Consider the following 25,333-nt stretch of genomic DNA (forward strand, 5'->3'; position numbering starts at 1 on the left):
CTTTGACTTCGCTGCCATGGAAAATTGTTGAAATGGTGGAGCTGGTATCCTCCTATTTGATAAGACAGTAGCTGAAATGAAAGTTAAGGAATCTTAGATTTAGTCTGAAGATAACACCCCTCTCTGTTTGGGGCCTCCCCCCTCCTGAACAACGTTGGAGTGGGTGTTTGTGGGGAAGGAAATAGTTTGTTTGGGTACAGGGCCATTTTCTCTAGAAATCTCTGAAGCCTGAGAGCTAAAGCTGAACCGACAGCGCTCTGAGGAGGAGTGGGGAGGGGAGTGCCTGGCCCAGGGTAGGACCAGCACCTCTGAGGCTGGGTTACCCATTCACTGGAGCCCACCATATTTGAATTGAATTCAATGTTTATTTAGGATAGGTCGCCCCACCAACCAATGTTTCTTCAATTTAGGGGCATTCTTCTCAGAGTTGATGGAAGTTGTTTTAATGCTTTTATTTTGGGGCAAATGAATGGCATGGGGGGCCACACCTCCTTCCACCTGCTTTAGCAAGTCTTTGGCATAAGCCAATACCAGAGAAAATAAGTAGGCTGCTTGAATGACTCAGCAAGACGATCTTTGGGCAGTTAATTATCAGCCAGCATTTTCTTGTCTTGTCTGTTGTTTCAGAAAAGCCCTAAGCTGTGTATGTCTCCTTTTGGGTCAGTGGTCCTCAACCTTTTTTGAGCAAACGCCCCCCTGACCTTACCCTGATCCTCTGGCGCTTAAAGGTGTCAATGCATCATTTTTTATTGATTTTGCGGTGGTCACTAATAGCAATGAATGTCCTCTGAGTCGGTTTTAGAAAGAGAGAGAGAAAGAGAGAGAGGAAGAAATTGTTGGATTGAGCATTCATTCACTGTGACCGCGGCGCGGGCACTCCTGCGACTCCCGGCCGCCACGTGAACGAATTAATGAATGGCCCGGGAACCACGGGCACCGCGGCCCGGGCAACACGGGCACCGCGAAAACAGATCGCACGCAGAGGCCTAATTAGGCCTATATATTTTGTATTTGAGTCTTTTCGTGGAGACTACGCTCAGAACAGCTGGAACTGAACAACAGCAAGAGGAAGAAGGAAAACGGGCTATGAAACAAAATGTATTATTTTTTTCTTGCTATTGACCATGTTTGATTGTGTTGTTCTGGTTATTTAACTTCGGTTATGTTTATCAGCGTTACTATAGAGATCATGATGATAGCCGATGTAACGGGAGTCCGGGTGTGTGCAGGACCGAACTGCGCTGTATGACCACTAGGGATGGGCATTTGATTAAGTTGTCTTAGTCGATCGTCAGGAGAATTAACGATCAATTAGTCGATTAATCGTTAATATTTTACATTAAAATGTAGTTCTAACCAAGTATAACAGCACCGGGACTTTTAACTATACATGTATCACTCCGCTGTTTATGTTCCGCTAGCTAGTGTGTGTGTTGCTTGGCAACAGTTCAGTCCCAGTCGTGGATCCATTTGTGTTGGCGGTGCCAAATAAATCATTAAACGAACAAACAAATGTTAACTAATTAATGGTGCTTGTAGAACTGTTGTATAAAAGCAATATCACACTCGAGGTCGTGCTGTTGTAGGGAATATCAGCACAGCTGTGATTATCTTCGGTACAATCACAGCCGTGCTGATACAACGCACTCCCTCTCATGTGATATTGCTAAGTATTTATATGCTATATTCAAAATGCAATGATAATGCAAAAACAGCGTGTTTTCCTCATTGGGATCTTTATTATTAGATGAACAACTCAGTTAAACCAGATCCGTTCAATTGTTATGCGCTACTCTGCGCTAAGCAATGGAGCCTGCAGCTCGAAACCGGTGCTCATAAACAGAACTAAAAATAAACACAACCCTAGTTTCTTCCCAAAATAATAACAACAATATAAAAAAAAACAATCATGTTATAATTTAACCAAAAATATGTTATACTTAATTTCGGACAGGTTTTGCCAAATGTAACGCAAAATATAAAAAAAAGGCAGAGAACAATGAATTAGGCTTAGACACAAAGCTTCTGAAAATAGAACCAGTAGCTCACACAACAGCACCAGTCTACGGATTTTTGTTCAGAAAGATGAGCATGTTGACATGCTCTGGGGTCAGACGCGACCGCAGCCTGGTGACCGTCAGTCCAGCCGCCGAAAACACCCGCTCTGAGGGGACCGACGTTGCCGTGATGCACACATACCTCTGTGCTAACTTGGCAAGGCGGGGGAACCGTGTTTCATTAACTTTCCAATCCAGGGATGGGGGGGCCTCCCTCAGAAAGTTCTTTATTTCTGCTTCGATGCCAACCTCGCCTTGAGTGGTAGGCCGATAGTGCTCACTAAGAAGTTGTGCCATTGCAGAGACCTGGGACTGAGAGGTCGCGACTCTAGTGTTTGCGTTCTCCTCATCCATGTCAGACAACGGAGGCTCCTCCCCAGCCTCTGGGATAGCCGCCCCACTGATCTCCGCTGCCTCTTCCACTTCAACCAGTTTCGCATTAGCAGCCGTTTTTTGTGTTGAGTTAAGAAAGCCCTGGGGTCTCATTTATAAAACTGTGCGTGGGATCGTTACTAAAAGTGTACGTACGCCCAAAAGCCAAGTTTTGCGTGCGCCAAAAAATATTCTGATTTTTTTAAAACCCTGCGTACGCATACCGTACGCAATCTTTGCTTTATAAATCACAGAGTGCGTACAAGTGTGCGCAGCTGAATCAGCTTCACGTTCCGCCCTGTACACGCCCCTTTTTAGCCATAAATGGTCAATGCAAATGACCTCATGAATGCGATCTGCATATAAAACAGACTCAGATGCAAGTATTATGACTTGTCGGAAACAATGGCAGAAGTACTGAGAAAAGCAAAAAAGTGAAATTTCACGGAGGTTGAAGTGGAGACACTTTTGGGTGAGATGGAGGCCCGAAAAGTAGTTTTGTTCGGCGGTCACGGGATTGGGATCGGGATCGCCAACAACAAAAAGCAGAGTGAGTGGCTGCAGCAGTGAACTCTGTCAGTAGCACAGAGCGCACAGTCCCAGAATTAAAAAATAAGTGGTCTGACATAAGGGTACATTTTTATGTACCAATAAATCGTTATGGTCCGTAAAGACCCTAATCCCTCCGAATCCTGCCATTTGCATGGTCCGCCAGAAGTGCCATATGGTGCAGCATTACCACGGCGCTCACCTCTGTATTTATAGGGTTACAGTAATAAGACTGACAGAGAACACCTTGGATATTCAGTTTGTAATCACCCACGTAAAATGTTCTTGAACATAACCCCTTTTTAATGCCTGATTTGTCATGAAAGCATCAAGAGTAACAGACAACGATTGTGATGAGGAGTGTGGCTTGGTTTTCCACACTTGGGATTTAATTGACATTTGATTATGTGTTTACAGTGTCACATGAAAATATTATGTTATTGACACATGTTGGACAGATGCTTTATTCCATGCACTCGCGCCGTCAGTGGAGAGTATGGAGTGACGGGATTAAATATAGAGAATTTTTTTTATTTCTATTCTACGGAGATGATTCTGGAGTTATAACTGAGAAATAACGCAGTTGACTTAAATCATTCTGATTACATAGATTTAACGCATGATACCGGTTGAAATTAAATTTATGAAGGACGATGATAAAACATAATCGTTCTTCTCACTCTACAATTCTTCTGTCTGACTTCAGTTCACCACCACACCATCTGTGTCGCCAATTCTCCTTTTCCTCCAAACCATGCATGGGTCAGAGTTTGCTTAGGGCTGCGCACATTTTCCCGTCAAGTTGTTTTTTTATAGATCACAACCTTGGCGTGGAAAGTTACGTACGCCAATTTCAGCCCCGTTTTGTGCGTACGCAATGGTTATAAATGAGACCCCAGGTGCTTGTGGCGAGGATCAAGCATTGATGAGATCATGGGGGCGGAAGACAGAAACTCTGACTGAACCTGTAAATATATGATGGAATCAATTAGAAAATATCTAAATAGGCAATTATTTTTATTATGTAAAATCATTTGAACGAAGATAAAAAAAGTTTAGCTTACATTCATTCGCTTGATGAGGGAGGACCGCACTTTTGCTTTGAATTCGCTGAGTCTGGGCCCGTCTTCTTCACTGCGCATGAGGTGGATATTGATGAGGCCGAAGGTAATGGGATATGTGTTCGAGATGGAGACGCCTTTCTCTGCAGACATAACCATGGTGGCACATTTAAGTGCTGACGGCACAGGCTGTGTGTCCTCCATCATCTGCCAGTGCTCATCCTTCAACTCCAGGATCCTGGCATCTTGAAGCTTAGTCACGGTTCGGTCCGAAAGCACAGCAGCAACAGCCCATCGCTGCTTCACCAGCAGATCAAACATCTCGCACACGGAGTTCCACCGTGTTTTACAGGACTGAATAAGCCGATGAGTTGGGAGGCCCATTTGCTCCTGTTTCTGTTGCAGTGCATTGGTTGCTGCGGTGCTGTGATGGAAGTGGCTAACAAGTTTACTAGCCTCTGATATAACCCGATATAGATAGATGGCAAATCCGTCATTTATGGCCAACTGGAGTGTGTGCAAAGCAGGCAACGGAAATCCAGTTCACTCTGGTGGCACTGTTGGCGGCAACAATATTGGCCGCGTTTTCATGAACACATGCAATAACTCGGTCTTCAAGTCCCCATTGCTCTACAGCGTCATTCATTTTAGTCAGCTGTATGCCGGCCTGGCAGGCTTTCTGTGAGCAGGACCGCTGAGTTCATTTGCCAGGTATCACTGATGTAGTGGAAGGTGATGTAGCTCTCGGCTGTTAACGCGGTCCAGCAGTCTCTGGTTCGTTGTGAATCGCAGCTCCTCCGTGTCCGTGCTAACATCGAGTCGATTCTAGGTTGAGACTGAGAGCACGATGCACCGCCACTAACCAGGGTCGGATGCGTGTTGTTCAAGTGGTACATCATTTGAGTCGTGGCCGTGTTGTACTTAAACACAGCTTTGCAATGTCGGCAGTGAACTAAGTCATTTTTTAAATCCCACACCAGACTTCGCCGTGGCCTCGTCCGCTTCATGATTACTTTTGAAATACATGGACCTGCATTCTTTTCAAATATTGCCCCCGTGTGGTAAAATGTTTAATTGCACACTGTATTTATTTTAATCGATGAAAAATTAACGTAAACGACGAAATTCGCGACGCGATGACGCGATGCGGCGGCGTCAGCGCACGAGTTTAGTTTTTACCTGAACTTTTGATTCTGTGACATTCAAGGAATGAATTGCAACAGACAACTAAAGTTGGAGGTCTTTATTTCAAGTACAAATAAACTCAAGACCTACCTGAACCAATATTTAACTTTTTTAGGAAAAATTAAATAAATAGTAACAATATACTACTAATTACAACAAGACAACTAACTAAAATAATGAAACTGCATTAGCCCTTATGTGCAAAGCTTGCATGCCCCATCAGAACACCTGATTCTACGTGGGTTCCTGAAAAAGAACTCAAGGGCCCGATCATAAGGGACCTCATTCGGTTCTGGCCCATTTATGGAAATTCTTAAGCAGGCTGCCAGGTGTTCCCCTTGAAGCCTGTTCCTGAGGTCTGTTTTTATCTGGGGATAAAATCTAATAAAATGTATTATCAATAAAGTATTAAAATGCCCATTACTTCAAGAAATGTACTAAGGAATAGTGAATTTCTATGTGCTTACCCTATTCACAGCGGAGAAATCCCGCTCGCAATTCACAGAAGAGACTGGGACAATCAGGGCAATGCTGGCAAGGAGACTGAGGCAGGGGTAGAGGTCTAACCACTCATCATACTCACTCGCCAGCAGAGTCAGGAGCTCCTCCTGGCTCTTGTTCTTTTATGAAAGATATAGCACATAAGAGAAAGAAAGAGAGTGAGAGAGAGTGAGAGATTTTCACTTACCTGTAATGACCCTGTAATGATATGGTTTTTGATAGAAAACCACTCTTGGAGGAGCACCTTCTCTTGGTCTGGACAGAATTGTTTTGCCAGTCTGCAGCTGTGCAATGGACATATTGTCAGGGAGGGCAGCCGACGGATGTCTAAGGACATGGAAGGCTCCTAGGATGTCCAGCTCCTGGAACCTCCTTTTTAGCTCTGTCTCCAGGCCAGTAATGTAGGTTTCGATGACCTACAATGAACAGATCAGCACATTTTAGGAGGAACCTACACTCACCTTTGAAACGGGCATGAAGGACCAAGCTAGAGAGTGTGTTTAGTATATTAGTATATTTTAAGGGTTTTAAACATTATAATTTACCTGTCGCTCGAATCTGCACCACTGTGCCTCCCTCGACTGGTCCTGGACATCTTCCCCCCTCCTGCCCCTCTCAGCCTCATGCTTGATTTCAAAGGCTCCAAGCTTGTCAGGTCCTCTAGGTCCTCGTGCAAGGATCCTGGGACCGGAGTCTGCCCAGCCTCTCTTATATCCAGGAGGGTCTGGATGGTGACTGGAACCTAAAAAGTATATCTTGTATTAGTAGAGTACCTGCAAACAAAAAAACAAACTACTGAACTACTCACAACTGAACTGTATCAGGCCTAGTTATCACAGTTACCTGCTCTTTGATGTGTAAATAATGTATATGTGCTTTCTGGAACACATTTGAGAGACAGGCTAGGTGGGGCAAAACATCTGCCTGTAGATATACAGAGGCCACAAATCTGTAAGTCCCACAGAAAGTGTAAAGCCCCTTGGCTGTGGGACACTTCCTTATCTCTGCCTCCTCCGCCAAGGCCCCAAGGACAGCAGCCAGGTTCCTCTGTAGCATCTGTATGGCTTTATGCTGTGAAAGCCATCGCGTGTCCTTCACTTCCTGTGAATGTTCCAACAATTATTACAATTAACACTGATTAAAAAACATAATAGATGGTATCAGACGGCAGTTACCTTAACCTTCAGTGACACCCAGGATAAGGGATGCAGCCTTGAGAGTGGCAGTCTGATTGGCACTATTTCTAAAAAACAGGTACAGATCCTGCAAGTGGTCCCTAAATGTAGCCATGTATGGGACACTATTTGAAGCATCCTTGCAAGCAAGGGCCAGTTTGTGGGCAGCACAAGCCACAGCCAAAAGTTTGGGAAAGCTGTCTTTAAGCTGCTTTGCAACACCATTCAAACGCCCTAGATTTAAAAAATTTAAAAGTGTTAAACTTGAATTCAAAAGATAAAATATAATACACTAAACAAAATCATATTGCATAAAATAATTACCTGTCATGACAGCTGCCCCATCATTCCCGAGTCCATATAGCTTCTCAGTCGGGATGCCCTTTTTGAGAAGGTCTGTTTTGACAGCGGAAACAATGGTGTCCGCTTTGCCGTCCATGACGGATACCAGATCCAGGAACTGATTGTACACCTGTCCCTCTTTATCCAAGTACCTGTAGAAAACAGTATTAAGAATTCACAATTATTTTGCTGGGATCATGACGTATGTGATTCTAACTGAGAATGGTAATGTATTACCTGAAAATACCTGCCGCGCCACACAATGGTCTATGTATGGGAAACACTGTATTAGGGGTGTAATGGTACACGTATTTCTACCGAACCGTCACGGTACGGGCACTTCGGAGCAGTTACAGAGGTGTACCGCGGTACGTAAATGTGTCGTACATAGCGTTAATATCTTATATGTTGACTACAAACCATGTAAGCAGTGTTGTAAATAAACTTCCAAAGTTATTCAAATCTCAGTTGGTGTTTTATTGATCCTTAAGGTGCAAAGTAAACAATGTACAAAGTAATTAAGGTGCAAAGTCAAACCGGAGAAGTGATTCCGGAAATGGACCACTCACAGCCCTTGCCGTCTCGCGTCGACCAATAGGTCCATGGCTTCGACGGATAGTTATAAAATATTGGATGCTCTCCGGCTATGGAGGGGGCTCTCCCTGTCTACGTACAGCACACATGCACACGCTAGGGATGGGCAACGATCGTCGAATAGTCGGAGTCGCGTAGAATATCGAATAATAAATGTGACTATCGTTATTTATTACACGGCTCTTCTCAATGCTCTTGACTTGCATTGGCCTTCACAACTTCCGGTGGTGAATAGCGTCCTCGGTTGCTAAGCGACGTCAACGTCTTTGGCAGACTATTTATCTGCTTTCATACAAAATTATATTTATCATAGAATATAGGCTACAGTCAGCAGCAGTCTGCCTGGTATGTGAGATGGCTATCGCGAATATTTTTGGATGCTGCCTGTGATTTATGATTTTTGCGCATTTAGACTACTGTGTAAATTATGGACAAATACCAATAACTAGGTCTATTGTAAGGTATCGACCTAGGGTGACCAGATCCCAATTCAACAGAAGTGGGACATAGACTACGTTTGTGCGGGACAATGTGGGCAGGCCCGGTTCTATGTGAAATTACGCTCTAGGCAACACCTCCGAGGGGGGGGGGGGGGGGGCTGCGACCTTCAGTAGGGGTTTCAGTCCACATAACAGATAATCCCCCGTTCTCCCCCTTGTCCCTTCTATTTGGAAACATGTTTGATAAAGGCGATCGCCTAGGATGCATTGTTTCTTGTTGGTGGGCGTGCCCTTAACCTGCGTCCGCTTCCAAGTTTCATTGACATGATCAAACAGCACACCCGCTCCCTGATGACAGCCCTCACTGCTGTCTACACACAGCTATTTGATAAATGCCAGAATTTAAAACACGCATTTCAAAAATCGAGTCCGTCAATAACAATGCGGGACAATGTCTCAATTTGCGGGACGTGTACAAAGTAATGGAAATGCGGACTGTCCCGCACAAAGTGGGACATCTGGTCACCCTATATCGACCACAAAAAAAGACTAGGCCCAATAACACTGCCGGAACGTTAAGAACAAACGTTATTTTACGTTCCGAACCGGTTCAGGAACGATATGTTGGTGGCGGAACGCAAGAACGAAAACGTTAAATATACCGGGTCCGTTCGGAGCGGAACAATTGAAAAATAATTTTGTTTTCAAGCCCTGAAAAAGACACACCGTGTGAGGATATATTTTTCACGTGTCTAGCTCACCGTCATGCAGGCTGTGTTCAGTAAAATAAAAAAATAAATGGCGATCAGTTTTAGGCACATGTAGGTCTATCTGCCTAAGCCCACGTTGAAATAATTTTGATGTTGAATGTTGATGGCGCAGTTGTTGAAATAAACAGATTGATTTCATACAAATCATAAAAGCCTATCCCTGTGGCATTGTGTGTGCGTGTATTAGGGTTGCCGCGGTATTCGGTGTTACCGGTGTTGAGGCCAACACCGTTTACTCGGTGTTGCATACCGGCAACACCGAGTTTTGTTTTTGTTTTTTTCAGTAATAAAAAACAATTTCAGTAAAAATGAATAATATAATTATAATTAAGAAAATTAAAATGTGTAGAATAAAAATTATAATAGTATAATATACATTTTTATATATCATAATATCAAAATAAAAAAAACAACGAACGAACCCTATTCAAATCCCTGTAAGACGCCGAGAATTGGCGCGCTGCCAGCCGCTGTCACCGAGTGTGAGAGGAGAGTTGACGGAGAAGTTGGCGGTTGACCTAGTTTCAAAGTTAATACCGTTTATACCGGTAATACCGGTGTTGACGCAAGCGTATTACTCTGTGTGAAAATGTCCACACCGCGGCAACCTTAGCGTGTATCCGAGGTTCGTGCGTGCGTGGGGGGTTCTTGATTGAGCGATTTTCGAATATTAGATTACTTCTCAGCGAATATCGAATAGTATTTTTGCCAGAAATTCACATCCCTAGCACATGCATTTGAAAAGGCACCATCCGGGTGTGACTATCACTGTTGCTGTGGAAAAAAAAAAGAGCTGTGCAAACCCAGCTCACAACACTATTTCAACCACCCCTGTCTGGGAATTCAGACATGCAAATGCCATATCCAAGTATATTGGTGTTTTCATTGCTGCTGATCTACGGCCATTCTCCGTTGTTGACAATCGAGCAGTTTTTTTAAATTTTCCCCTTAACTATGAACCGTACCGTACCGTGACTGAAAAACCGAGGTACGTACCGAACTGTGACTTTTGTGCACCGTTACACCCCGAATATATATATATTTATAAAGAACTATAAGAAGAGTTGTAGCCGACGTTTGTTGGTGCTCGCTCCCGCTCCAAACATTTGTTTGTCTCTTTGCTCTGTTCTAACCATCAATTTATTTTCCTTCCTCGCTCCCGCTCCCAGTAGCGTTTTAGTTTGGCTTCCCCCTTTTTTAGAAGCAGCGCTTACACTGAAGCTAATTAATATCGGTTGATTTAATTTTCTGGTGAAGGCAGTGTTCCCGCTCCCGGTAACGCTGCATTTGGCCCTTTTTTGATTGACAATTATTAGCAGCGATCACGCTCAGGCTAATTAGTTTCCCACTGGCGAGGGAAGTGCTCTCGCTTCGGCTTCCAGTTACGCTGCTGGTGGCTGCCACCATAATGGCCCACCTATGTGTCGCCTGTGCGGCTCCTCTAGAGCCGGAGGATGGCCACGACAGTTGCCCTCCTTGCCTCTGTCGGGCAGCGCCTGCATGAACTGCAGCCTCCTGCCTTGGGCGCTCAGAGTGGCTAGGCTGGCAGAGATGGAGAATCGGGCAACGACCCCTCTGCCTTAATGGGCCTCCCTCCCAATCAGCCCGGTCGTTCTGGGCGGCATCGTTATGATGGGGCTGCGGCTATGGGTGCCCCCCCCAAAAAGAAGGCAAGGGGCGGGCTGGCTTCAAAGGTGGAAGGATTGGCGGCCGACATGGAGCAAATGCGGTCCCTCCTCCTGGCCCTTCAGCCTGGGACTGGTCAGGGGCTGGCTGGGCTACTGCCTGGCCCTCCCCCGTCCCAATTTGACGATGCCCTCTCTCTGGCGGATTCGGCTAACCTCTTTAATGAGGTCATGACAGAGGGCGATGCCTCCCACATACTGGACGAGGCCTCCTGCTCCTCTGCAAAAAGCTCTCTGCAGGGGGCAGCAGACACCTCCATGGCGGCCCTCCTGCGGATGGCTCTGGCTCACCTACAGCTCGATGCGGCGTAGACAGAGTCAGCCCAGGCCAGCGCCTTCTTCAGGCGCAACCCTGCCCCGGCCACATTCTCCGTCCCTCTTTCAGAGGAGTACTTGAAGGAGCTTCATGCTTTCTGGAGGGACACTAGGGCCCTATCCCACTCACATCGGATGCCCGGACCTTGGCTGCCATGCAGAATGCGGCACAGGTTTGGCTGGGCCGCATGCCATCAGTCGAGCCTGCCATCGCCTCCCTAATTCTGGCCCCTGATGAGGCCAAATGCCAGGTGTCCTCGGCCACAGTGCAGGGTCACAGACGACCTCCTGTCATAAGCCTACGACGCAGCGGCGCGCATGGGCCGTATTGGGAACTCCCTTTCCCACCTGTTGCTGGGTCTTTCGACCTCTCTGCAGCAGGCCCAGGTTGAGCCGTTGCTGCAGAGTCTGTGTGACGCCTCATTGCAGGCTTTTGTCCTAATGTCACCCTCGTACAAACTCGCTGCCAGGTGTGGCTTGTGCAGTGTCCACTGACAGAGACGTGTAGGAGGGTCCTCCGTGCGGTGCCGGTGGAACCAGGGGAGCTCTTTGGGTCAGCTGCCCTGGAAGCACTGGAGGGGGCTGCTCGAGCTAGGCAGACGAGGCAGCAGCTCTCCGGTCTAAACAGGACTCTGTCCGCTCCTAGCAGGCCCGGGGGCCCCTCGGCTGTCCCCTAGCGGCGCTCTCAGCCACCTGATAACTCCGGTGGCCTACGGAGGTCTCAGCGGCCTGCGCAACAGCCTACCGTCACCCCCCCAGCCTCAGGAGGCCTGGGGGGCAGGCGCTAGGCCCACGGGGGTGGTGGTCGGTTGTTTTTCCCATCAGCAGCTCAGTTACTGGGCTGCCTGTACTTCAGACTCTTGGGTGGTTTCCACCTTGACCCAAGGGTACGAATTGCAGTTCCGACGTCGGCCCCTAGCCTTCAGCCGGGTCAAAATGACTGTTGTCAACGACCCGGCAAAGGCCTTAGCTCTGGACCAGGAGTTGTCCACCCTCCTGGCCAAGGGGGCAATCGAGCCAGTGGATGCTCTGCTGCACCCCAGAGGGTTCTACTCAAGGTTCTTTCTAATAAAGAAGAAAGATGGCAGATTCCGCCCAATTCTCAACCTGAGGGGACTCAACAGGTTCCTGAAGGTCTTACCATTCCACATGCGCATCAGACACGCTGCGGGTGGTCACAAGGGGAGAGTGGTTCACCACGGTGGACCTGAAGGACGCATACTTCCATGTCCCAATTGCACCGCACCATCAGCACCTCCTTCGGTTCGCCTTTCGCAGCCGTCATTTTCAATTCAGGGTACTTCCCTTTGGTCTCTCCCTCTCCCCGAGGGTATTCAGCAGGGTGGTGGCGGCAGCTCTCGCACCCCTGCAGAAGCAGGGCACGAAGGTCCTGCCGTATTTGGACGACTGGCTGATCCGTGCACGTCCCAGTCTCGGGCGGCCCGGGACACGGCTCGGCTACTCTTGCACGTGGTCCGACTTGGCCTGACGGTAAACTTTAAAGAGTCGCCTCGACCCATCCCAACAGGTCACATACCTGGGGATGGTCCTGGACTCGGACGCTATGAGGGCCTATCTGTCACCTCGGCGTGTAACCGACATCCTCCTCTGCCTCCCCCTCTTCGGGTATGGCAGGATGGTGCCATTCATTTTTTTCCTTCAGCTCTTGGGCAAGCTGTCTCTGCACCCTATGCAGATGTGGCTGAACAGCCTCCGCTTGGACCCCAAGTGGCACAGGCACCGAAAGGTCAGGGTGTCTCGGCAATGCCTCTTCTCTCTGTCCCCATGGAGAAAGAGGTCGTATATATCTGTTGGTATACCCATGGGCACCATTCCATCCCGCCGGGAGCTGGTCACGACAGACGCCTGCCTCTCGGGATGGGGCGCGATTTGGCAGGGCAGGACTGCCCAGGGGCAGTGGCCAGCCCAGAACCACGCACACATCAATGTGCTAGAGCTCAGAGTGGTACAGCTAGCACTCAATCTTTTTCTGCCTCAGTTGAGAGGCAAGCATGTGCTAGTTCGATCAGACAACAGGTCAGCTGTTGCCCAGATAAACCACCAAGGAGGAAACCGGTCTTCACGGCTACTCCGGGTATCTAGGAAGCTGTTGACCTGGGCATATCCCCGCCTGGCCAGCATACGGGCGGTCTTCATACCGGGGGAACGGAACCAGGTGGCAGATTTTCTAGCGTGGCAGAAGCCCCCGCCGGGGGAGTGGCGGCTTCATCCGGAGGTGGTGGAGACGATGTGGGGTCCCTTTGGCAGAGCGGAAGTGGACCTCTCTGCTTCAGAGGAATCCGCACATTGCCCCCTCTGGTTCTCCTGGACGGAGGTGACCGGCCCCCTCGGACAGGATGCCTTAGCTCACGACTGGCCACAGAGTCCCCTGTATGCCTTCCCACCACTGCCCCTGATTCTTCCCATACTCCAGAGGGTGTTTCTGCGGGGCTACAGGCTACTTCTGGGGCGTCAGATTTGGCACCAGATCCCCGTCGCCTCCAGCTCTGGGCTTGGCCGCTGCAGGGCCCAACATACTGCTGAATGTTTGCACTGCGACCGTCAGGAATACTATTCTGAGTGCCAGGGCACCATCTACCAGAGCACAGTATGCCAAAAGATGGAAGTTGTTCTCTGTCTGGTGTAGGGTTAAAGCAGTAGACCCAGTACGTTGCTCCGTGGCCACTGTTCTGGAGTTTCTGCAGTCCCTCCTGGATCGTGGTCACTCTCATTCCACCTTGAGGGTCTATGTGGCTGCTATTTCTTCCCAGCATGAGATGGTTGACGGAGCCACAGTGGGGTGCCACAGGTTGGTGACCCTCTTCCTTAGGGGGGGCCCTGAGGCTGCGTCCCCCTAGGATTCTGAGGAGTCCAGCTTGGGACCTGCCCCTGGTGCTGGAGGCCATGTCATCACCTCCTTTTGAGCCTCTGACCCAGATAGGGTTGAAGTGGCTGTCCATGAAGGTGGCTTTTCTGCTCGCCATTACCACTGCGAAGTAGTGATGGGAATTTCGATTCACTTGGAAGATTCATAGTCATTTGAGTGAATCACTAAAAAGATCCGAATCTTTTGAGTCCTTTGAATCTGAATCAGTTTAAATTTTGTCGCTGAATGAGCCCAGCAGCCCACTCCCTAGTGCCTAATGCGCACGCTCACAGCAAACCACTGTAATGCAGTTTTGAGGATATCCAGGGGAAACACGCGAACATATTTGAATATTAAAAAGGATGCATTGCAAACATCGGAGATGTCGCCAACGTGACTGCTATCTGAATTAGGAAAAAAACGTATGGATTAATTTTTTTTCTCTTCGAAGCTCGTCAAACACAGAAATATTCTGAGAGTTCACATAGTCAGCAAACAACTTTATTTTTAATAAGCCACTTTCATTTTAGAATACAATCTCTCGTAAAATAATGCCTTTGTAACAAAAGAGTTTAACGATTTACATTCAGTACGAGCCCGACCCATTTAGTATGAGTCAGTTGAGTTGGTCTTTCATTCAACAGGATATGAGTCCGACCCATTCAATATGAGTAATTTGAGTTAGTCTTTCACTCAACCGGATACGAGTCAGACCCATTTCATCTGAATCCTTTGAGCTATGGATCTGGATCTGTGTACAGCTCTGTCTACAGGAAGTTCTTATTCAACCACGCAGCTGGCAGCTCCGGGTCCGTATGCTTAATCTAAGTTACTATGCAGATGAAAAACGGATGTGTTAATGTTGTTATAGACCTACAGTTTGATGACATTCGTGCATTGTTTTAATAATGTCGTCGGTAGCAGCCAGAACCGAAAGATTCGGGTTAATTGAGACCACGGACTCGTGACTCATGGGTGAATGTAAGGATTCGGATCTTTGAATCCGATTGACTCCGATTCAACCACCACTACTGCGAAGCAGGTCGGGGAGTTGCACGCCCTATCCGTGGCAGATACATGCCGAAGACGCTGGAGTTGACAAGTTACCGGACTATTTGCGGAGTGATACCAAAGACGTCATTAGACGTCCCCTGCACTCACACACACGCACGCACGCACGCACACACACACAGTGATATGCGCACCAGATACTTTCTCATGCGAACGAGATACTGAAGAAACGTTAAAAACATTATTTTTTACCCCATGTCCCTTTACGGGTTAAGTACTCTCTACCACCGTGTCTGCCATGTTTTTTTTCAAAGTTTGTTGTGATGCGAAACGTCCGTGGGTGTGAGAAGGCTACGTACATATAAGGGGCAGGATTAAGCAGCTGAACATGGTTTGTAGGCTCAGAGAGCAGCGGTCAGCTTTATAAAATAGCGTTCGCAAGGCAACATCAAAATAATAGATAATATACCGATATGGCGATATTGTCTCAACTACATATCGCTTTCAAAAATATACCGGTATAATTTTAAAACCGGTATATCGCCCAGCCCTAATCCAAACGATCCAACGATAAGGCACGTCCAAACGATAAGGCATCCACGAGAGCGGAGAGAGTGAAGAGCGTCCAAACGATCCAACAATAAGGCCTCCACGGGCGTGGATAGAGTCAAGCTCGTCCCTTCCGGAATTCTCCGCGCTATCTATCGCATGTAATCAGGAATGGGCCAATCACTAACCCTAACCACGCATGTTGATCTGATGATTGACAAAAATAACTTGGATGACCTTTTGACCACAAATAAAATACAGAATCCAGTGTTTCCCCCAGCACTGAGTTGTTACAATAGGCCCCCGCCTTGAATACCAATGTATATAAAGAATAAAATATTTAATTTAAAAATAAAAGAAATATTTAATTTAATATACTTTTTTTTATAATTCTTTTAAAATTATTAAGCATTAACAAAGTAGAAAACTCTCGTAGGGAAAGAAAACATACTTCCATCAGGTGTAAAAAGTCAAGATCAATAATGCATCGGTAATACTGTTCACAACAATGGTCGTGCCATAAAGCTTTATGAATTTAATTGAAACGGAGACCCCCCCCCCCACTCCTTGCCCACCTTGACTAAGACATTTACTGGGTGAAACACTGGAATCATGTCAAACTAAAACAAAACAATGTAGAAATAAAATGTAAATGAAGGTTCTTTACACTTCTACTTCAGCAGCTAGTACTACTACTTCAGCAGCAGCTACTACTACTACTTCAGCTACTACCTACTACTTTAGCAACTACTACTACTTCAGCTACTACTTACCACTTCAGCAACTACAACTGCTTCAGCAACTACTACTACTTCAGCTAGTACCTACTACTTCAGCTACTACTACTTCAGCTACTTCCACTACTACAGCTTATACTACTACTACAGCTACTACAACTACTTCAGCTACTACTAATACAACAACTTCAGCTACTACCTACTACTTCAGCTACTACCTACTACTTCATCTACTACTACTACTTCAGCTACTACTACTTCAGATGCTACCTACTACTACAACTTCAGCTACTACCATCTACTTCAGCTACTACTACTACTTCAGCTACTACTTCAGCTACTACTACTACTACTACCTACTAGGGTTGCCGCGGTGTGGACATTTTCACACCGAGTAATACGCTCGTGTCAACACCGGTATTACCAGTATAAATGGTATTAACTTTGAAACTAGGTCAACCGCCATCTTCTCCGTCAACTCTCCTCTCACACTCGGTGACAGCGGCTGGCAGCGCGCCAATTCTCGGCGTCTTATAACGTTCTATATATAATAGTATAATATAATTTTATACATCATAATATCACGGCCAAAAGGTCTGTTCGCCTCCGGATGGCCGTAGAGCGGGGAGCTCACGTAGGGATTGGGCTTCTTGGGGTTTGTTTAATCGGCGTTGCTATGGTTACGATCTTTTAAGGAAGCGCGCCAATTCTCGGCGCGCCAATTCTCTAACGCACAGAGCAGAACTGTGGCCTATTCTACACATTTTAATTTTCTTAATTATAATTATACTATTCATTTTTACTGAATTTGTTTTTTATTACTGAAAAAAAAAAAAACCTTGGGGTTGCCGGTGTGCAACATAGAGTAATCGGTGTTGGCCTCAACACCTGTAATACCGTATACCGCGGCAACCATACTACCTAGTACTTCAGGTACTTCAGCTTCTACTACCACTTCAGCCACTACCTACTACTACAGCTACTACTACTACTACTTCAGCTACTACCTGCTCCTTCAGCTTCTACTACTTCAGCTGATACTAGTACTTCATCTTCTACTACTACTTCAGCTACTACTACTACTTCAGCTACTACTACTACTTCAGCTACTACTTTCAGATTCTTCAGTTCAATTCATTTTACATTTCTTAATTTTCAGCAATGCTTTGCGCTTTTCATTCAGACTTCAGCATTCACACGCGTTTTCTGCAGGAAATGCATTTTCTAGTTCTTACGTTTATTCTTCTTCCTCCCGTTTTTTGGACTTCAACTCCTCCGCCATACTTTCAGCTACAGAAACCATTCAACTATTAATAAGTTCAGCTCTTTAACGACATGATGACTATAATTCAGCGTTTTTCAACTATTTCACATTTTAAACTATTCAGCTTTTTCCACTTTTTTTAACATAGGAGTCAATGGGAGGGCGGCAGAGCCGTCCTCCCATTGACTCTGGTACTTCTAATGTTTAAGGCGTAACTCATTTTCAGCTAGAGCCCGACCGATATATCGGGAGGCCGAAATTATCGGCCGATTTTAGGCATTTTTCAAACTATTCGGTATCTGCATTTATTATCGCCGATAAATGAATATATAAAAAAATTAATGGGTTGTCCACCAGAGGGCGCTCTAATGCCCCAAACCCGCTGATTCAGCCAGAGTTAGGCAGAGTGTATGACGGAGATCGACGGAGAGCATCGGTGTTGTTCATGTGTGCAAGTGTGTTCATGATAAGTTGGCAACTGTCCCGAGACATACATTGCTTGAATAACAATTAAAAGAACATCCCCATCAATTCTCTGAAGTCGATAAGCATGACTTAATTCATGACTACCATGTCCAGTTTTGCTGTTGTTACGTGTTAGCTGAGAGTGAGAAGGATTTAAAGGATAACTACAAATAACCAATGTTAAGGTGCGGCCACACCAGACGCGTATCTCGCGTAATTTTTACGCGAGATACGCGCGTAAAATGTTGCTTGACCATTTTGTGTCAAAAATGGTCGCATACGCGCCATACGCGCCTACGTCACTCGCCTAGATGAGTCCATGTCCATGCAAGTGAACGGAGCGTTCCCTCTTCGTCATAACTATCAAACCAAACATCCTTCACATTCACCGAGCGAACATTACGAAAGTAAAATGCACATTTCTCGCTAAAAATGTTTCCATAAACGCATTTAATGGCGTAACTATGTTACTATTTCCACCCAGAATAAAGAAAGTTGTCGGCCGTGGCTGCGCTGGAGTCCGAGGTAGGAAACCCAAACGCCGCCGTGTTTGGGTGATAGAGTTTAGATCGGGTTAGATTAAATAATCTCGGATATAAATAACAATAATCGGGTTAAATAACTTCACAAGGTGTGTCTGGTGTGTTTCCAGCATTCGTAGTGTTGATCAGCAGATATATAGTCCGCCAAGACGTTGAGGTTGCTTAGTAACCAGAGACTCTGTCCATGCAAGTGAACGGAGCGTTCCCTCTTCGTCATAACTATCAAACCAAACATCCTTCACATTCACCGAGCGAACATTATTCAAGTAAAATGCACATTTCTCGCTAAAAATGTTTCCATAAAAGCATTTAATGGCACACACAATTTCCACACAGAATAAAGAAAGATGTCGGCCGTATGCTTCTGTCCAAGCTCACTACTCTCTGCCAGTGACGTCGGGTCAAGCTCAACGCTGATTGGGCAACGCGGCTAATCGTCATGCGTATGAGCGTAAAAAGTTCAATTTTTTGAACTCTTGAAATGTACGCGATATACGCGCGTATAGCGCGTAAATATACGCGCCTCATACGCGCGTTACGCGCGTAAAATGTTGCTTATACGCGTGAAACGCGTAATACGCGTGTAAACCAATGGTTCCCTATGGAAAAAATGGCGATTTTATACGCGAAGTACGCGAGATACGCGTCTGGTGTGGCCGCACCTTTAGGGATATCTGTTTTGTTGCGCGTTTCTGGATTTTTTTTTTTAAATATATATATATATCGGCCGATATATCGGCATGTCGGATTTTTAAATCACAAAATATTCGTATCGGTTTCGGTCTTAAAAATCCTGTATCGGTCGGGCTCTATTTTCAACCATTTACCTTCGTTCAAACTATTTAACAAATCTACACACTTGTATCTTCAATAATATCTGAATTTCAATATAATTTCAACTTTCTTCAGAATCAGTTTTAGTTTCAAACCGTCATATTCTACAGTTCTCCATTCTCCATTGAAGCCGTCTGCCCATTCTGACACTTAAATTACTTAGGACATCGTAACTCGGTCAAATTGTAACCGTTTACCATCGTTCAAACCATTAAACAAATCTACACATTTGTAACTCCATTATTATTTCGATAGCATTTATACTTTTTTCAGAATCAGTTTTGGTTTCAAACCGGTGTAGTTTTCAGTTGCTCTCATTGATTTCCGTTGACGTTGGAACGTGAGGATGTTCAGACACACACGCGCGAGCAATAGCTTTGCCATTCTCTTAAAGACGCGCACACACACACACACGCAATGGCTCCGCCATTCTCTTAAGACACACACACACGGCTTTATTCCAATTCGTTTTTAACATTTTGAACTCGGTTCAAATCTCCCACTTGATTAAAGCTATTCAACATTTCTAGTGCCTACTACTACTAATACTACTCCTAACACTACTACTACCATTACTTCTATTACTACCAATACTACTATTATTCAAAACGAGAGCTAGTAAATTCTGAAAAATGAATTAAACTGTAATCAGACAACGCGGTTATATGCTATAGACCCTAGAGCAGTGAACCCCACTAAGCGGCCCCCGGGCCAGATCCGGCCCACGAGAGCCAAATGTCCGGCCCGCGCTGACCCAACGCATTCAAATGTTATCCAAGAAAAAAGTTTTTTTTTGTGTTTTTTTTGCGCGGCCTGCTTTATTTTGCCCTCAGCCCACACCATCCACCTGACCGTTGACGTTACACGTTCCCTCCAGGGCCGATGATCTCTCAGGGGCAACACACCCTTCACTTTGACCGGCAGTGGGTCTGCTTATAGGACGGAATATGGTCGGAATGAAGCGGCCACTGATTCTTGCCGGGTGCTTTATTCTTTTACACACAACCGGACTCGATCATTACTTCACTAAACTGACATGCACGCTACCGCTCGCTCGTCCACTGCACTCACACGCTGACCACACACACACACACCGTACACACACACCTACACACAGTGATATGCGCACCAGATACTTTCTCATGCGAACGAGATACTTTTTCGTGCGCACCAGATACTTTCTCGTGCTCACGAGAAACGTTAAAAACATTATTTTTACCCCATGTCCCTTTACGGGTTCAGTACTCTACCACCGTGTCCGCCATGTTTTTTTCCAAAGTTTGTTGTGATGTGAAACGTCCATGGGTGGGAGAACGCTACGTACATTTAAGGGGCAGGATTAAGCCGCTGAACATGGTTTGTAGGCTCAGAGAGCAGCGGTCGGCTTTATAAAATAGCGCTCATAAGGCAACATCAAAATAATAGATAATATACCGGTATGGCGATATTGTCTCAACTACATATCGCTTTCAAAATATACATACATATCGCTTTTTTTTCCTTTTTTTATAGTGCCTCTCGCTTTAAGAGCAGTTAAAGGGCAACTTCACCCATTTCACTTAAGCTTTGTATCGTTAGAAACACACTCATATTTTTGAATGGTCGAGCATCATTCCCTTATTTTCTGGAGAGACTGGAGAGATCCGTATCGATCTCTAACACTTCCTGTTTACAATGACGCAATATGACGATTTTTGCGTACAAGAAAATAGGAAGTGTAAGAGGGGATGATTCTCGTAAGACTACAACCACGACCCGCTGACGCTACAGACCTATTGGAGCAGTGCCAGTGGGTGGGACTTCACCAGCAGAAACTAACATCCACAGCGTCTGAAGCTAAGATAACAGAGGCTGTTGATAAAACTGAAGTACATTGGCGGAGGGTACTGGATCTGACATAGAAGATGGCACCATGCAAAAGTTCACCATTTCGAAAGAAATACAAACGAGGACTACCGTATTTTCCGCACTATAAGGCGCACCGGATTATAAGGCGCACCTTTAATGAATGGCCTATTTTAGAACTGTTTTCATATATAGGGCGCACCGGATTATGAGGCGCATAGAATAGAAGATACTGCAGTCAAACGTTTGACTGGGGTTGCGTTATGCATCGACTAGACCGAGCTGTGCTAAAGGGAGTCAACAAAACAGTCAGATAAAGTCAAACTTTATTAAGCGTTCTGACAACTCCGGTCACTCCCATGGTAACGATGTTCGAACGTTAATGTGCATATTAACAGTATCTCATCAATATCTGATCAATATCAATATCTCTTAACAATAAGCTCACTTTTTCAGTTCATTCCCCGTCCACGAATCCCTCAAATTCTTATGTGTCCGAATTGAACAGTTGGGCGAGTACGGCATCCAACATGCCCGAATCCCTCTCGTCATTATCCAAGTCAGTGTCGCTGCTGTTGCCTGGCAGTTCAGTGATTATTCCTGCCTTCGTGAAAGCTTGGACCACAGTTGAGACTGTTATATCAGCCCAGGCATCCATGATCCATTGGCAGATAGTGGCGTAAGTCGCTTGGCGCTGTCTCCCTGTCTTGGTGACGCGTGTTCGCCTTCTTGGCCCCGATTACACGAAGCAGATTTTTTTGTGAAACCGCATAATGCTTCGGCCACACCAAACGCGTGTAACGTGCCTAACTTGACGCTTGATCATTGTGTGTCACAAAAATGGTTCAATGCGCCAACGCGCCTGTGGCTGCGCTGGATTTAGGAGTCCGAGGTATAACCCAAACGCCGCCGTGTTTGGGTGCATGATAGATCTTAGATCGGGTTAGATTAAATAATCTCGGATATAAATAACAATAATCGGGTTAAATAACTTCACATGGTGTGTCTGGTGTGTTTCCAGCATTCGTAGTGTTGATCAGCAGATAGTCTGCCAAGACGTTGAGGTTGCTAAGCAACCAGAGGCGCTGTCCATGCAAGTGAATGGAGCGTTCCCTCTTCGTCATAACTATCAAACCAAACATCCTTCACATTCAACGAGCGAACATTATGAAAGTAAAATGCAAATTTTTCGCTAAAAATGTTTGCATAAACGCATTTAATGGCGTAACTATGTTACTATTTCCACATAGGGCGTTGGTGCGTTGGGCCGGCGAATCCGGTGCCCGAAACCGCACATTTCTGAAACCACCCTCGGAGGTGGTTTCAAATCTATCCGGACCTATGCGGTTTCGAGTTAGGATTCGTGTGGACGTCTGAAACGCTTGATGGCAGTGGCTCCCCACCAGCTGGGGGACGTCAGAGTTGCGTTGAATCTTTTATTTATTATTTTATTTGTATTCTTTTTGTAGCTTTAAATAAAGCCCCTTGATAAATGTAATTATTGCTCAAAAAAACCTGCTCAATTTAAAAGGTTGAATCTCCGCGTGACTGAATGTTTGTATACAGCGCGCAGGCTTGATGCACTCCACTTTTTTCTGTGGAGAACCAGCGCCTTGAATATTTACTACAGCGTTTCTACAGCTCGATGCGGTTTCGAAATGAGTCTGTCTTTATGGAGTGCGCCTTATAGTCTTTACGAAGTGCGCCTTATAGTGCGGAAAATACGGTAATTCACTGAGTTCACCAACTAATACTCTTCACTAGAAATGTTGTGTGAATTGATTTTCAAGCAGTCTTGCGGTATCAGCCTAGTAGATGGAACAGCGAGGTGTCCGATAGGCGGAGATGATCAGCGGGAGTGGCCAGCGAAGCTGTGCATCGTGGTGCATGGTGGGAGTTGTTGTCTTCAATCCACAAGCGCCAAGAAGTCACTTTCTGCCTTTTCTCAGTCAAGACGGCACCAAATTAGAATTTTATTTCATTGTTCGACTACATATAGGACCCAATTTCAATACAAATTCATGCCTCCACCGGTGAAATGCTCCTTTAATACTCAGGGTATTAAGTTTGTGACAATGTAAGTGCATGCTACTTTGTTTCCTTTATTTATATAAATAAATCAAACAGAGCTGCAATCATAATACAGAAAAAAGTCATACACAAAATATATACTCAGATACTCAGGCAAAATAAACAAACTCTACACTACTGCGCCTGAGTATCTGTATATATTTTGTGTATGACTTTTTTCTGTATTATGGTTGCAGCTCTGTTTGATTTATTTATATAGGCTTGCTATATAACTGTATATGTTGTTTAGCCTGTAGTTATTTATTTACTATGCTTCACAGAACTAAAGGTGTTTTTATTTTACTGTGGTTTTATAGAAACTGAAAGACATTAGAGTATTTAAATAAACAACATAATAATGATGAACATAATATAGTCTGAAGCAAGCTACGTCTCCTCCTCCTCATTCCTTGCATTCTCATTGATGCACTATTCCTTGATGCTATTTAAACCTAATTGATCTATCCCTCCTGCATTATCGCTAAAACAGCGATATTATACGATATTAACAGCTTTAATATTATAATTAAAGCTAAATTTGCACATAAATATGGCGAATTAGAAAAATGAAACGACATTTCGGCCCTTGGCATGGCATGCATGACCAAATTTGGCCCTCTGGAAAAACTAATTGGGGAACCCTGCCCTAGAGCATGGTTTCTCAACGGGGGCGATACCGCCCCCTGGGGGTGTTCGCACAACCTAGCGGGGCGCTGGGAGCGTGATTTTATTTTTTTTCAGTTTTGATTTTAAACTATCATGGATTTCAAAAAAATTTTGAAAAGTAGGCTACCTGAAATAAATAGCCCATTTTCATTTATTGGTTTGTAACCCCTCTACCGTCTCAGCTACTTTTTTACTGTCTATGCGCAGTGGAAGAGTGTTCATACAGGGCGGTTCGGTCCTGCACACGCCCGGACTCCCGTTACATCAGCAATCGTCATGATCTCCATAGTAAGGATGATGAACATAACCCAAGTTCGGGGGTTAACAGTTCGATAACCAACACAACACAATGAAACATGGCCGATAGCAAGAAAAAAATAACAAATTTTGTTTTCCTCTTGCTGTTGTTCAGTCCCAGCTGCTCGGAGCGTAGTCTCCACGAAAAGACCGTTGCATTTCAAATACAAAATAAATAGGCCTAATTAGGCCTCTACCCGCGATCTATTTTCGCGTTGCCCGGGCCGCGGTGCCCGTGGTGCCGCTGATGGGGCACGACGGGAGACTAGCGGCCGGGAGTCGTGGGAGTGCCCGTGCCGCGGTCACGGTGAATGAATGTTTAATCCAACCATTTCTTCCTCAACTCTTCTTTTTCGGTCTCTCTCTCTCTCTCTCTCTCTCTCTCTCTCTCTCTCTCCCTCCTTTTTTTTTTTTTTTTTCTCCCACCCACCCCCCGTTTCGCTCTGGAAGTTTAATTGGGTTTATTACAATGGCAGTGCTGTTAGCCAATCAGAGGTGAGACATTTTCACCAAAACCGACTCAGAGGGCATTGATGCTATTAGTGACCACTGCAAAATCAATGAAAGACGATGCATAGGATCAGGGTAACGTCAGGGGGGCTTTTGCTCAAAAATGTTGAACTGTAACATAATTCACACATTCATACCAACAGGCCACATATGTCCTTGGCGACTAGAGAGGCTTCTTTCCCACCTACGGAGGGATCCTGAGCCTAGGGAGGCGTCCGGCCCATGCAAGAAGCCATTCATTCATGTACCAATTCTAGAGAGACGAGCGGCCCAGGTGTTCGACAAACTCAGACGTTCAGGGCCACAAACAAAGTTGCAATACAAACACATAGCCACAAGAGAGCAGCATAGACACGTACGGTTATCCAGGAGGCGGGAGTTCAGCACCATGCTTAGCCAATCAGAACACATAACTGAGTCCACGCCTGCCCAATAGATAAGTCACGACACATAGCCCATGGGGCTAGAACGTTCCAGGTAACGCATCTATCAGGTGCCCTACTAAGTTTATCTCCACGCATGCATCATACAATTCCTCTCCTTTTGCTTCATAGAGACTAGTCCAAACCTTTACAAAATAAAGTGAGTTAAAGCGATCCTAACTCAGCAGACTTTTTCCAAAAAGAACACA

The 25,333-nt window shown here is 45.5% G+C and overlaps 1 protein-coding gene across 2 annotated transcripts in view; it reads left to right on the top strand.

Moving 5' to 3' along the window:
- The window catches only part of crk (v-crk avian sarcoma virus CT10 oncogene homolog), a 64,654-nt gene that overhangs the window by 12,415 nt on the left and 26,906 nt on the right, over positions 1-25,333 (top strand). The window lies entirely within an intron of this gene.

The sequence above is a fragment of the Gadus morhua genome, chromosome 16 (genome assembly GCF_902167405.1).
Source record: "Gadus morhua chromosome 16, gadMor3.0, whole genome shotgun sequence".
Classification (NCBI taxonomy): domain Eukaryota; kingdom Metazoa; phylum Chordata; class Actinopteri; order Gadiformes; family Gadidae; genus Gadus; species Gadus morhua.